Here is an 11439-nt window from a genome sequence, read left to right on the forward strand (position 1 = left end):
ACCTCTCGCATGAAGTACTTAGTTTGGTTTATTCCAAGTTCAGGATCTTTAAAAAACGTGTTAGCATGCCAAGGTTTAAAACACACACTAATCAGTACTCCATACATGAAACAAATAACTTTATATATATGTGTGTATATATGTATTTGATTGTATGTATGTATTATATGTATTGTATGTATACATATATTTCTATATATGTGTACATATATATTCATATATGTATATATATATTTCTATATATGTGTACATATATAGAAATATATGTGTGTGTATATATGTATTTGATTTTATGTATATATTATATATACTGTATATATATGTATATATAAATATATGTGTGTTTATACTGAATATGTATTTGATTTTATGTATATATATGTTTATATATACAGTATATATCAATATATGTATATATATGAATATATCTGTTTATATATATATATTTGATTTAATGTATATATGTATATGTGTGTATACATGTATATATATAAATATATGTTTGTATGTATTTGATTGTATATATATATGTGTGTGTATATATGTATATATATAGATGCATACATATATGTATATGTATATATATAAATATGTGTGTGTAAAGATATATATTTGATTTGATGTATGTTTATGTGTGTATATATGTATGTATAAATATATGTGTGTGTGTATCTGATGTATGTCTATGGGGATAATTCTGTCTTTCTTCTTTTCTCTTTCCCTTAATAATACAAATATGTTCAAAATCATTCTGGATATGTTTAAAATATTAATCACACACAAAATGGTGAATGGTTTTCATATAGCAGGAAGTTAAAACACATATTAAACATAATATAATAAAAAGATAGTACTACTACCTCACACACACACACACACACACTCATCGACCTCTTCAGCGCTGAAGCACATTGAGATTAATTGTCATAGATGCGCTGCGGGTCCACTTCCTGTTTGAGGGGAATGAGAAGCCTTTCCATGAGCGTGTGAAGGGTTTGAGCTCCCTGAGCCGTCTCACTCGTCTCTTGACAGAAACCACTCAGGACCACACGCTGCACCACACCTCTGAAGTTCATCACCCTGACACGACCGTGACGACCAAACCATCGCCAATTAAAGCCTTCGAGCCCAAAAGTCTCAATTAGTCTCAGTGGGCGGTGGAACCGGTCGGACCGGTCGGGTCCGTTGTGCGTTCGCACCTCAGAGTCGTGACGGGTCTCCGCCTATAAAGGTCGAGCTGGAGTCCCGAGCTTCAGAACTTCATCCCCTGCAGCGAGAACTTCAACGTGAGTATTTGATTTGAGCTCAATGTGCACCAGTGATGTTGTTCTTGGTTTTATTGCAGGATTTCTCTCTGCTGCAGCACACTTTATGTTTTATGCCATTAACTTGTACTCTTTAACTGAGTTATATTATTACTTATATCTCAGTGGTTTTGATTCCACTTTTTAATTTGATATATTTGTTAAATGTTGAAAATATATTTCATGCAATAAGAAGCATTTTGCGAAATAAAGTTGATTGTTTGACATTTTAATTAGCGCGTCTTTATTTCGTTTAAACTAAAAAAGTAGAATAGTTATAACAATGTGAAATGTAAGACTTGAACTTGTTTAAATCGTTTATTTTCACTCGTTCTGGACCATCGTCACGGGACCAGCTGCTGTTATTATAGTTATGAGTCAGTTCAGACCGATTACAGCAGGCGCTTCATGAAATGTTTCAAATGGAAATAAATGTTCATCAGATTAAAATTAACTATTGTGTTTTTAGGAGAGCGGAAAAGAAAAACCACGACTGCAGAACCATGATTGCAAAGATTTGCGCCGTCCTTGTGCTGCTGGCCGGTGAGAGGAACTTATTGTTATTAATGTGTTATTAATGTGTTATTCATTTGTTATTCATGTGTTATTCATGTGTTATTCATGTATTATTCATGTGTTATTAATGTGTTATTCATGTGTTAATGTGTTAATAATGTGTTATTCATGCGTTATTCATGTGCTATTCATGTGTTAATAATGTGTTAATAATGTGTTATTCATGTGCTATTCATGTGTTAATAATGTGTTAATAATGTGTTATTCATGTGTTATTCATGTGTTAATAATGTATGTAACCAGGAAAAGCCTCATTGAGATGAGAACCCTCCTTTCCACAGCAGCTCGTCACACGACGTTCAGACAGATAACAACACAGACAACAAGAAAGATACTTCTTTAGATCACAGCACGAACAAAACTCAGACTCAAGTCTTCATCACGACTTCACACAGGTCACACAGGTCACACCAAGTCTTCATCACGAGTTCACACAGGTCACACCAAGTCTTCATCACGAGTTCACACAGGTCACACAGGTCACACCAAGTCTTCATCACGAGTTCACACAGGTCACACAGGTCACACCAAGTCTTCATCACGAGTTCACACAGGTCACACAGGTCACACCAAGTCTTCATCACGAGTTCACACAGTCACACACCTCCGTCAGAGAAACGTCTCCAGCCAGGTGAACCTCCTCCAGCTCTTCTGTTTTAAAAAACACCTGAAGAGATTAAAAAGGTTCCTGTCGACCGGATCAGTCTGAGCTCCAAGAGGAGCTCACATCTAGAACCTCCTCACACCTAGAACCTCTTCACATCTAGAACCTCCTCACACCTAGGACCTCTTCACATCTAGAACCTCCTCACACCTAGAACCTCTTCACACCTAGAACCTCCTCACACCTAGAACCTCCTCACACCTAGAACCTCCTCACATCTAGAACCTCCTCACACCTAGAACCTCCTCACATCTAGAACCTCCTCACACCTAGAACCTCCTCACACCTAGAACCTCCTCACATCTAGAACCTCCTCACACCTAGAACCTCCTCACATCTAGAACCTCCTCACACCTAGAACCTCTTCACATCTAGAACCTCCTCACATCTAGAACCTCCTCACACCTAGAACCTCCTCACATCTAGAACCTCCTCACACCTAGAACCTCTTCACATCTAGAACCTCCTCACATCTAGAACCTCCTCACACCTAGAACCTCTTCACATCTAGAATCTCCTCACATCTAGAACCTCTTCACATCTAGAACCTCTTTACACCTAGAACCTCTTCACATCTAGAACCTCTTTACACCTAGAACCTCTTTACACCTAGAACCTCTTCACACCTAGAACCTCTTTACACCTAGAACCTCTTCACATCTAGAACCTCTTTACACCTAGAACCTCTTCACATCTAGAACCTCTTTACACCTAGAACCTCTTTACACCTAGAACCTCTTCACACCTAGAACCTCTTTACACCTAGAACCTCTTCACATCTAGAACCTCTTTACACCTAGAACCTCTTCACACCTAGAACCTCTTCACATCTAGAACCTCTTTACACCTAGAACCTCTTCACACCTAGAACCTCTTTACACCTAGAACCTCTTCACACCTAGAACCTCTTTACACCTAGAACCTCTTCCACCATGTCCAGAGGGACCTCTTTACACCTAGAAGTCCTCTTCACATCTAGAACCTCTTCACCTTCAGAACCTCTTTTCTGATGAATTAACGCTAGAACGATGTTTATCGCTAGAATCGCCTCATCAATGAGGACATTCCAATGACTTCGTCTCCTGGGGGACAATGAGGACACTAATCCAATGTCTTCTACTCAAAACAGTCTCTGGCAACGCACAGACAACAACGGTTGCTCCAACAACCACCGTTGCCTCGACCACGGTTGCTCCAACAACCACTGTTGCCACGACCATGGTTGCCGCAACCACCGCTGCCGCTACCACCGCTGCCGCTACCCACCGCTCAACCACCGCTGCCGCTACCACCGCTGCGCACCGCTGCCGCAACCACCGCCTACCACCGCTGCCGCTACCACTGCCGCTACCACCGCTGTTACAACCACCGCTGCCGCTACCACCGCTGCCGCTACCACCGTTGCCGCAACCACCGCTGCCGCTACCACCGTTGCCGCGACCACCGTTGCCGCGACCACCGTTGCCGCCACCGCTACCACCATGCGCAACCGCTTACCAACCACCGCTGCCGCTACCACCGTTGCCGCAACCACCGCTGCCGCTACCACCGCTGCCGCTACCACCGCTGCCGCTACCACCGTTGCCACAACCACCGTTGCCGCAACCACCGTTGCCGCTACCACCGTTGCCGCGACCACCGTTGCCGCAACCACCGCTGCCGCTACCACCGTTGCCGCGACCACCGTTGCCGCAACCACCGCTGCCGCTACCACCGTTGCCGCAACCACCGCTGCCGCTACCACCGCTGCCGCTACCACCGCTGCCGCTACCACCGTTGCCGCTACCACCGCTGCCGCTACCACGCTGCTACCACCGCTGCCGCTACCACCGCTGCCGCTACCACCGTTGCCGCTACCACCGCTGCCGCTACCACCGTTGCCGCAACCACCGTTGCCGCCACCACCGTTGCCGCAACCACCGCTGCCGCTACCACCATTGCTGCGAACATAACCGTAACAACCAGCAACTCCTCGGCCCTCATCAACAACATCAGTCTGTTCACCGTCGTTGCCGCTGCGATGGCCCACGGCCTCCTGCCCTCCTGCTGAGGGGCTCGGGTTAAACGAAGGGATCCAAGTGAAACGTCTGAAGGTTTCAGATGCTGTACATAATTTAATTTATTGTTGTTAGTGTGGGTTGATGGATGTTAGGTTTTGGATCATGTGTTTTTTTTTTATTCAAGAGTGACCCTATACCCTATTATTTTTACTCACAGGGTTGCTGGATTATTAGAAGAGAAATTACAATTATATTCATTATGTGTTTATTCTATTCTATATCCTCCTCTGAGAGCAAAAAGTTCAGTTGTCAGATTAATGAGCAGACACAGGAACAAAGTTTTGTTCAATTCTCACCCTGCGCCGACACCTCCACACGACACAGTCGGGTCAATAAGCTGTCTGGAGAAGACCCCAGCTGTGTTGTGTAAAATGACTTCAGCTGTGTTGTGTAAATGACTGTAAATGACAAAACTGTCGGAGAGAACTGAGCCAGTAGTTTTTGGGTGAGTTGGGAAAGTGCAACTCAGGGACACTCTCCTTGACAAGTGAAAAACTAAAAATGTCTGCATCTGTGGGTCATGGGGTTGGTCCTGGTAATTTAAGCAGGCTTTATCTTTTCTTTATCTTTAACAATGGATGATGGTGTGCGTTTGGTCAGAAACCACACTGGACATGGAGGACTCTGGTGGTCAGTGATGAGGATTCCTTAGCAACCCGCAACCAGAGCATCTGACAACGCGTTGTCTGCTATCATCTGTTATAATATATTAAAATATGGTTTCCAAATAAAGGTCTAGCTAAGTCATGATGTTGTGACTCATTACTTTATTATTTGTTCACGGCCTGGAGAACGTTCATCATCCCTCAATAACATGAAGAGTTTGGTTAAACATACATGAATCCTATGTATTAGAAGTAATTACGTAGTTGTGGTTTAATATTGGACACAAAAGATGGTTAAAATAACAGCCGGAGTTTACTGAAAGAAATCAATGTTGACTAAACAAAGAAATCAATGTAAATTAAACAAAGAAATCAATGTTGACTAAACAAAGAAATCAATGTTAACTAAACAAGGAAATAAATGTTAATTAAACAAAGAGATCAATGTTAACTAAACAAGGAAATAAATGTTAATTAAACAAAGAGATCAATGTTGACTAAACAAAGAAATCAATGTTGACTCAACAAAGAAATAAATGTTAAAGTAACACTATGTAACAATTGTACCTTAAAATAACAGCTTGAAAAAAATTGTGCCGCTACAATGACTTTTAATATGACGATTTGCGTCTCCACCATCGGGGGTCTGTGGGGAAATAACTCCGAAATGTAGGATTCTGGAGCCGCCCGCTCCGGGGCGGATGTAATTCGACCTGCTTTCTGGCAGTGATTACGCATTGTCATATAGTGCCACTCCACGCTCGCAGCTCCAGTATAAGGGCGAAGCAAGCGAAGTCTCTTGTAATGAATTACACGTTCCTATGTAAATTATGAATATGTAGCTTTTTTATGTAGCTTTTTGGTGTTGTCAACAATATTGTATTCGATCACACGTACTCCACATTCAAACATTTAGAAAACAACGTATATAGGCTGAAAACGCGATCGGTATTTCATCTAAACTAAATGTTGTCATTCTTTTGGTTATGTTGTAACAATTCGCCCTTAGCAACTCAATCAAGGGGAAAAGGTACAATACGCTAAAAAAAAAGGGAATAGGCGGATCTGCGAATTCTGGTGTTAACTCTCTCTGCTCAAATGGTCGTAAAAGAAAAACACACAGTCGATATGCAGAAACCCAAATGTTATTATATTAAATCAAATTCAATGCATCTGAAGCCCCCAAAATGAACACATACACTACAAACAATCAAACCCACTCAAAACGAAGTATAATCCCCGGATCCCGACAGTCCCAAAGTCTTTGCAGTCCCCAAAACAAAAGTAAATGACTGCACACACCCCCCCTCCCCCCAAAAGCCGGCAAACAGCTGACCGACCAGGCGGAAACGTGGCGAGGCGCCGCGTTCAATCCCCGCGCTCCTTCACCCTAGTCCGGTCGGTGCTGGGCCAGTTCAGTGTTTCTGCGCAGTCTTCGTATTAGTGATCCCGCCCGTTGGTATAAATCCAAAATAGAAACAGTCGCTGGATTGCTGCCGTTCTGAGTCCGCTCAACAAGACCGCCGCCTGTCAGCGCGCTCCAAACAAAAAAAACCTTGCATCACCTCCCCCTCGTCACCTTTTATAACCCGTGACACGTACAAATAATAACAATAATAATAATTATAATACAGGACAACACATGATCCCAACTCAATACAAGTGTATGCGAGGCTGCATATATCGTACCTGGGTATTTACGACACTGAAGTAAACGTTAAATACCTCAAAAACTGAAGGGGGCGCTAAAAGGGAAAAACTACACAATGGGGCTTTAACTAAACAACGAAATCAATGTTGACTAAACAAAGAAATCAATGTTGACTCAACAAAGAAAGATATATTGACTAAACAAAGAAATCAATGTTAACTAAACAAAGAAATGAATGTTAATTAAACAAAGAGATCAATGTTTACAAACAAAGAAATCAATGTTAACTAAACAAAGAAATAAATGTTTACTAAACAAAGAAATAAATGTTTATTAAACAAAGAAATCAATGTTAATTAAACAAAGAAAGATATTTTGACTCAACAAAGAAATCAATGTTAACTAAACAAAGAAATAAATGTTAATTAAACAAAGAAATCAATGTTGACTAAACAAAGAAATCAATGTAGGTACATGCTGCACAACATCAGGAGAATACGGCCTCTTCTTACTCAGAAGGCGCCACAGGTTCTGGTCCAGGTTCTGGTCATTTCACGCCTTGACTACTGCAACTCCCTCCTGGCTGGTCTACCTGCTAAGGCCATCCGACCTCTGCAGCTCATCCAGAATGCAGCAGCTTGACTGGTCCTCAGCCTCCCGAAATTCACCCACACCAGGGCCGGAGTGTGGCCACTTTTCAGCCTGGGAATTTCAGGCTCAAGACCAGCCCACTTTTTTCATGGTAGTGGATATTGGATAAATGAAGCAACAGTTCAGCTCTTACTATCCTGTAGTTCTTTTATTAATACCATGGTCCAACAAATAATGTAAAGGTTAAATACAACAATAATAATCCACTTAAGATGAGAAGTTAACAAAAAATATGCATAACATTAAAAAAGGCAGAAGGGCATAGCAGGTGTCAGACTCAGATTAGGCAGTAGACCAGATTTGTTGGAGTGAGACCTCATGGGGGCCGTCCTGGTCATTGTCATGGTCATTGTCATGGTCATGGTCATTATCATGGTCATTATCATGGTCATGGTCATGGTCATGGTCATGGTCATTATCATTTTTCTGCATGAGTATTATATAGTGGTGATTTACTCCTTTACTTCACCCACTTCTGAGCAAACAATGCATATTGGTTCATCAAGTACTGTCATATACTGCTCTTTCTTAGAATATATAACTTTAATTCATATTGTTTCCTCTGTTATCCTCTCTACCTGTCCCTGTCGTCATGGCCTCCTCATTGCAAATGTCGGGCTCATCATTTTCAGCAGGAGACCCTTATCGCTGCTCCGAAGCTACAAAGAAAAATTAAGTCATATTACTGCATACTTCAATATCAATATCAATATTATATATCAATATTTCCATAATATTTGCAAAGTCTATGGATCGCCATATTTTGGGTGATATAAAAAGGCTAATATTTTAATTCAATTAAATATTTTGCTTGGGAATAGGTTGACAATGCTACAATGATATTAATCACGGCTACAACGTTAGCCGAATAGTTATGTTGCTAATCATTAGGCCTTTGTCTCTCTTTCCAGTTGCCACTTGTGTTTGTTCTCTTGAAAATAAATCTGTAAGTTTGGCACATTTGGCAGCATCCTCCTCCAATGCCTTTCTTTTTCTCAACCTGGCTTTTCCAGCCCCTCCGGCCCTCTTCCTCCCGTCCATCCTCACTGACGCGTATCGTTGCGGTCGGGCCGGCCCAGCTATCAGGAGCTGAGAAAACTTTTTGGAAAAGACAGCGAAGGGCCGAACCAACTCGATTAGGAAGTGCTCCTCTCCCAAATTGAGTTGGTTGGTTCCATAATGGACTGAACCAACTCTATTATTTGGGAGGGGTGAACTTCCTCGCATGGTACAACCCATGCAGAGGCTGCGGTGTCAGAATGCGGAACGTGTGTCGCCCACTTTAAGAGAAGATGGACTAACGTGACAAATGTCAACAAATACAATTCTCGACCGGCCCAGAAGTGAAGCGGCCCACCGGGAACTCTCCCGATTCTTCCGATTACCCACCCCGGGCCTGACCCACACCACTCCGCTCCTCCGCGCTCTCCACTGGTTACCGGTGGCTGCTCGCATCCGCTTCAAAACACTGGTTCTTGGTACCGTGCTCTGAACGGATCGGGCCCCGTCTACATCCGGGATGTGGTCACACCGTACACCCCGGCACGGTCGCTCCGCTCGGCAACAGCCAACCGACTTGTGACTCCTGCACCTCGAGCTAACCGCTCTACATCCAGACTGTTTGCTGTCCTGGCTCCTGATTGGTGGAATGAGCTCCCCACTGACATCAGGACAGCAGAGAGTCTCTTTGTGGTCACTTTGAGTCTCTTTGAGTCTCTTTGAGTCTCGTTGTAGTCACTTTGAGTCTCTTTGTGGTCACTTTGAGTCTCTTTGTAGTCACTTTGAGTCTCTTTGTGGTCACTTTGAGTCTCTTTGAGTCTCTTTGTACTCACTTTGAGTCTCTTTGTTGTTACTTTGTGTCTCTTTGTTGTTACTTTGAGTCTCTTTGTTGTTACTTTGTGTCTCTTTGTTGTTACTTTGAGTCTCTTTGTTGTTACTTTGTGTCTCTTTGTTGTTACTTTGAGTCTCTTTGTGGTCACTGAGTCTCTTTGTGGTCACTTTGAGTCTCTTTGTGGTCACTTTGAGTCTCTTTGAGTCTCTTTGTAGTCACTTTGAGTCTCTTTGTGGTCACTGAGTCTCTTTGTACTCACTTTGAGTCTCTTTGTGGTCACTTTGAGTCTCTTTGTGGTCACTTTGAGTCTCTTTGTGGTCACTTTGAGTCTCTTTGTAGTCACTTTGAGTCTCTTTGTGGTCACTTTGAGTCTCTTTGTAGTCACTTTGAGTCTCTTTGTGGTCACTGAGTCTCTTTGTACTCACTTTGAGTCTTGAGTCTCTTTGTGGTCACTTTGAGTCTTTGTAGTCACTTTGAGTCTCTTTGTGGTCACTGAGTCTCTTTGTAGTCACTTTGAGTCTCTTTGAGTCTCTTTGTAGTCACTTTGAGTCTGTGGTCACTTTGAGTCTCTTTGTAGTCACTTTGAGTCTCTTTGTGGTCACTGAGTCTCTTTGTGGTCACTTTGAGTCTCTTTGTAGTCACTTTGAGTCTCTTTGTGGTCACTTTGAGTCTCTTTGTAGTCACTTTGAGTCTCTTTGTGGTCACTTTGAGTCTCTTTGTGGTCACTTTGAGTCTCTTTGTGGTCACTTTGAGTCTCTTTGTAGTCACTTTGAGTCTCTTTGTGGTCACTGAGTCTCTTTGTGGTCACTTTGAGTCACTTTGAGTCTCTTTGTGGTCACTTTGAGTCTCTTTGTGGTCACTTTGAGTCTCTTTGTAGTCACTTTGAGTCTCTTTGTGGTCACTTTGAGTCTCTTTGTGGTCACTTTGAGTCTCTTTGTAGTCACTTTGAGTCTCTTTGTGGTCACTTTGAGTCTCTTTGTAGTCACTTTGAGTCTCTGTGGTAACTTTGAGTCTCTTTGTAGTCACTTTGAGTCTCTTTGTAGTCACTTTGAGTCTCTTTGTGGTCACTTTGAGTCTCTTTGTAGTCACTTTGAGTCTCTTTGTGGTCACTTTGAGTCTCTTAGTAGTCACTTTGAGTCTCTTTGTGGTCACTTTGAGTCTCTTAGTAGTCACTTTGAGTCTCTTTGTGGTCACTTTGAGTCTCTTTGTGGTCACTTTGAGTCTCTTTGAGTCTCTTTGTACTCACTTTGAGTCTCTTTGTGGTCACTTTGAGTCTCTTTGTAGTCACTTTGAGTCTCTTTGCGGTCACTTTGAGTCTCTTTGTAGTCACTTTGAGTCTCTTTGAGTCTCTTTGTAGTCACTTTGAGTCTCTTTGTGGTCACTGAGTCTCTTTGTGGTCACTTTGAGTCTCTTTGTAGTCACTTTGAGTCTCTTTGTGGTCACTTTGAGTCTCTTTGTGGTCACTTTGAGTCTCTTTGTAGTCACTTTGAGTCTCTTTGTGGTCACTGAGTCTCTTTGTACTCACTTTGAGTCTCTTTGTGGTCACTTTGAGTCACTTTGAGTCTCTTTGTGGTCACTTTGAGTCTCTTTGTAGTCACTTTGAGTCTCTTTGTGGTCACTTTGAGTCTCTTTGTAGTCACTTTGAGTCTCTTTGTGGTCACTGAGTCTCTTTGTGGTCACTTTGAGTCTCTTTGTGGTCACTTTGAGTCTCTTTGTAGTCACTTTGAGTCTCTTTGTGGTCACTTTGAGTCTCTTTGTAGTCACTTTGAGTCTCTGTGTAGTCACTTTGAGTCTCTTTGTGGTCACTGAGTCTCTTTGTGGTCACTTTGAGTCTCTTTGTAGTCACTTTGAGTCTCTTTGTGGTCACTGAGTCTCTTTGTGGTCACTTTGAGTCTCTTTGTGGTCACTTTGAGTCTCTTTGTAGTCACTTTGAGTCTCTTTGTGGTCACTTTGAGTCTCTTTGTAGTCACTTTGAGTCTCTTTGTGGTCACTGAGTCTCTTTGTGGTCACTTTGAGTCTCTTTGTAGTCACTTTGAGTCTCTTTGTGGTCACTTTGAGTCTCTTTGTGGTCACTTTGAGTCTCTTTGTAGTCACTTT

At 42.3% G+C, this 11439-nt stretch overlaps 1 long non-coding RNA gene across 1 annotated transcript; it reads left to right on the plus strand.

The window, feature by feature from the left end:
• The first annotated feature begins 778 nt into the window (after positions 1-778).
• Positions 779-3797, plus strand: LOC130191836 (uncharacterized). The gene is made up of 3 exons (XR_008831264.1): positions 779-1286; positions 1774-1847; positions 3674-3797. It is a non-coding gene; the product is annotated as an uncharacterized LOC130191836 (long non-coding RNA).
• The last annotated feature ends 7642 nt before the right edge of the window (positions 3798-11439 follow it).

Source organism: Pseudoliparis swirei, chromosome 1 (genome assembly GCF_029220125.1).
Source record: "Pseudoliparis swirei isolate HS2019 ecotype Mariana Trench chromosome 1, NWPU_hadal_v1, whole genome shotgun sequence".
Taxonomy (NCBI): Eukaryota; Metazoa; Chordata; class Actinopteri; order Perciformes; family Liparidae; genus Pseudoliparis; species Pseudoliparis swirei.